Genomic DNA, 4,612 nt, shown 5'->3' on the forward strand with positions numbered 1-4,612 from the left:
ACACATCTTCCCCTTTCTATTTCCCACCCCCAGACAGGAATCACAGCCATTCTGATACAGTGAACTTCAGATTGTACCTCTGTTTCTCTTCCTGAACTGCAGAGACCTGATGTTCCATGAAAGTCCAACACAGGTGGAAAGCTGGTCAAGCAAGCTGAGTATAACACAGAAAGCCTAAAAGAGCAGCTCTCCTCAGTGAGAAGCTTGTTGTCTTATATGAATAATCTTCTGATATTCCCAGTAGGAAGACCAGCTGGGCAACGCTGAATGGGGATTTATTTAGCTGAGCACTCACATCAGCATCAGTGTCCTAGGGTCAGCATAATTCTGAGTCCTGGTAAATCTCTGCATAGTTTTGCAATAAGCAAGGGTCCAAGCCAAATGGTAGGACCCCGAGGACCTAGGCAGTGTAGTGTTGGCTTTTGTACCCCTTAACAGAAACCTGGGAGACATTTAAAAAAAACACCTCTAAGAACACAATTGTAGATTTTTTAAAAGCCAAACAAATGGTCTCACCAATTCATTGCTCTTCTAGAAGTCAGGAGATGTCTCAGTAGAAAGGCAGTAAGTGCAAGATATCAGTGAGTGATTTATTGTTTAAGGCAAAAAAACAGATGCCTCATTAATCAGGACATTCAGCTTTGCCTTTGTGGGTTGTTGTCATGGTGGTGAATACATTCACGTGCCCACCGAATAAGCTCACTTGCCTTAGCAAGAGTTATGCCTCTAGCAAGTCATATGCAAAAGTGAGAGACACCCACTCTGGTTAGCTACAGTGACATTTAAGCCATCGAAAGGAGAAAGCTTCTTGACAAGGAAAATGTGTTTAAAACATCTAGTGGCTGAAAAACTTGTGTCCCTCTACCAGTAAACAAACGTACCTCATAGGTGGATTTGCAGAGAAGCTGCTTTTCCTTTTTCTTTTGCGAAAATGCTCTGTGCAAGGAGGAGCTGTGTCTGTCTTGAGGAAAGGTTGCTGTTAACCTGGGAAAATGAATGTGCCCTTCCCTGAGAATTCAAACTCTAAGAACAGGTGCTGGAGTTGTCTCTGCTATGATGGGGACTACTGACCCAGGGTCAGCTTGGTTGGGAGCTGTTTTTTTCAGAAACAGTGCCCAACAGGTGGTGAGGAATGATTTTGCCATTCCTAGCAGGCCTAGGGCAGCTGATGCCTAATCTTGCAAGAAACACCTGTACCCAAGCCAAGTCGCTTTCAGGTCCAAAAAGTGAAATATGCTGCAAAGACAAGGTTGTTTCAGTCATCGTAGAGACCGAACGTAGAGAGACATTGCTTGAGAGATCTCCGAGTCCGTGGCATTCAGTACTGTGAATCACGTTAGGCAAGGGAGCATAATCCTCCCAAGTGCCAGTGATACGTGTCTGTCTCTGGGAAGATAGGTGTGCAATGGGTACCTTTTTCAATATCTTTTATTTCAATACCTCTTACACAATACCTCAGAGCCCCCAACACTTATGAGTAATGACTAAGTTCTTCACTTGCACAGGTGCTGTGCCTCTGCTCTGCCAGCTGTGTTATCAGCTGGCTGTCAGCTCCCTGTCTCTTACAGAGCAGCCAACCCCTCGCTCTCAAGAGAAAGAGAATATCACTTGGAGTCAGGGCAAGTCAACAGACATAACGAAGAGAGACCTATTGTTGAGAAAAAAAGACAGTTTGGGGAAAAGAATTTTCTTTTGGTATAAACCAAAACACTATCTAACAATGAGACAGACAAAGTCACAGTTCATACTGGTAACAGTCAGGCCTACTCAGATGTGAAACTTCATGACTAGTCAATTTGAGTAAATATACTAACAGGCTTTGAACAGCGTCTAACCCATGAAGATTGGGATCTTGCCTAAATACCATTCACAACTCTGCCGTTGGCATTCATCTGGAGCGTTTGGTATAGCCCTGGTAACTACATATGTGTACACTCACAGAGTCTCTCTTTCTGTCACCAAGACAAAAGCAGAAAGTAAAGGGAGGATGGAGAAATATCAAGCTAAAATGAAAGAACAATAGTAGAAAAGAAAGGAGGAAAAAATGGAGGCAAAGAGTCTGAAACTCACCTCGAATATTTCCAACCCCCAAAACCAAACACGGAGCCAGAAGAAGACTGATGAGCTCTCTCATCTTTACACCTTTGCACACAAGCATGATCTTGTCAGGCAACAACTCCCTGCATCACTGCCTGTTCTTCCTCAAATGCATGCTCAACAGCCACTGTCCTTCCTTCTTTGTCACTGGTTGTAGCTGAAAGCAAAACTCATGTGGTTAGCTGGGAGAGTCTTGGGCCTTCTGTTGGCCCAAAACCACCTCTTCCATCAACACTGACATGATCTCTCCAAGTAGCTTCATATGAATATAATTTATTAAGGGGAAAACTTTCTGCCTTTTCACCAGAAGACAAGGACAAAGCTTGCTCTTTGGAACTAATGATAGGATTTTCCACCTACTTTTTCACCTTGAGACTAAGAAATAACACCTAAGTTATAAGAAGGAATTAATTATCTGTGTTGATTCACCCATCTGATCCATAGAAAGTATACCCTGCTGTTCCATTGAATCATGAACCTGTCCAAAAAGAAATGCTTCCTTGCCTCTCTTACCACTCTTACTCACAGAAAAAGTAATTCTGGTGAATTGAGAGATCTGGTCCTCCTATGTCTTCACTTTAAGACCTGATTCACAGGGCTTTTAAGTCCCTGTTTGTCTGAGAAGAGAGGGCTCCTGGCCAATTCCTTCCCCACAGTAACAATGCATTTACCTTACCTGAATGCTGAGTGGTCTTCAAGGCAGGTGCTTCACAGCGAGGAGTTATTTGAATTTCTTATTTATCATTCACATGGAGTCAATGCAAATGCACCTGCCAGTGGGACGCCAACAGCCTTACCCCTTCAAATAAGCCTGTGCTCTGTTTCTCTTTCAGTTGTGCTGTTGTAGTCTTCAGCATCAGAGGCATGTTTGACTTGTTCTCCCTGACCTTCATGTTTATAGCGTAAGTCCACCAACTAGGTTCCTGATCAGATGTCAAAAAATCAAGAGGAAGAGGGAAGTACTTTTCACTGTTATATTTTGCTTAAACAATTTCCAAGAAATGTGGCTAATTCTTCTGCAAATAAGATGTAATGATCTCTTAACAGGGTCTGAACTTTGCTGCTTGTTCTCTTTTCTGTTGATCTGCACTCAAAACCTGTCCTTTAAATCATCGTTCTCCTTATGTGCAATGTTTTCTGAAAGAAAAATTGATTGCTTTCAAGTTAAATGGTCATTAAATAAAACATTAGTTTGCATTGTGAATGTTGTCTTAAAGACACATTGCTGCTGCTAAGCCTGACCTGTATAAAACTGTCTCCATCCAAATAGTAACACTAGAAGTGTGGATTCCATTTAAACCAAAACCACATTACTAAGGGATTAAAATTCAAGCTGCACTCTGATTACATATTTTAATTTAAGTGATCATCACTCTGTATCAGTAGAAGTGAGGAAAATAATACACTCAAATGGAGACAGTGTAATTTAACATATATTTAGATCTTCTTTTTAATCTTAGGGGAAAAAGGAAAGGGAGTGGTAGCATCTGAAGAAGTGAGATATGGTGAAATTTCTTACTGCTTTCTCTAACCTAGACTACAGTCTCTGTGAAGAGTCCGCTATAGCTTTGAGCAGTACCTTTATCTATTGAAAGTACCAGAGTTTAGGCAACTTTGGATTACATCCTCCACCGCATACACGATTTCTTATGAATCAGTGGCAGCTGAAAGTGCACTAGGAAAATTTTTAAAAGCTAAAAAAAAGCAGAGTAAGCCAAACAGAGGAAGAAGAATGGAAAACTACTTCGCAATAATTTTCAGGGTATGCTGTAAAAGTGAACATTGCACAGAGTATATGGACACGACCTTGAGAATGGAGATTTTTTGTCTTTGCAGTCCCCAAAAAGCACACATGCACTCTCCTTCTCTTCATGCTTCTTTCACAGATAAAGAAGAGGTGTAAGCTTATCCCTTCAGTTTCTGCTTAACAGGCAGAAAAATTATCCCATTTACATGCAGAGACCTCAGTGGAGAAAAATGAGGATTGGTAGTGAATACCCGTGCGCTATTTCTCTTGCAACTTCAGTCATTCATAAGTAGTTGCTTTTTCTTCTTTTCATGCTTGTTAAGCACACTCACACTGTGTGTGATTCCAAGCAATACTCTGTTAATCCTCTCACTTAATTTACTCCAGTTAGGTTTTCGCATCCCTAGACACGAAGGATCTGCCTGTCAGAAGGAGTGCTTCTGCAATAGAGCAATGCTTGGTGAAGACGAGACTGAGGTTCCCTTGGGTGGAACTGAGGTATGACTCTTCAGCCGAGCTGCTACAGTAACTGGAGCTTGCATGGAATGTGCTGGATCAGTGATAGTAAATTCACCATGTAATGAGTAAATTCGCATAGCAGAGTCTGACACCATCGGTTACCTTGTTCACAGGAATCACTGGGCACCAGGAGGCTAAAAATGTGATACTACACAGTAGCATTCTTCAGTGGTCCTGGTTTTATACACTGTGTCAGGTAACGGAGGCTTAGTCATGATTGATTAAACTGTGTAGGGGAAAGGGGGTTAT

Source organism: Phaethon lepturus, unplaced genomic scaffold (genome assembly GCF_000687285.1).
Source record: "Phaethon lepturus isolate BGI_N335 unplaced genomic scaffold, ASM68728v1 scaffold8631, whole genome shotgun sequence".
Classification (NCBI taxonomy): Eukaryota; Metazoa; Chordata; class Aves; order Phaethontiformes; family Phaethontidae; genus Phaethon; species Phaethon lepturus.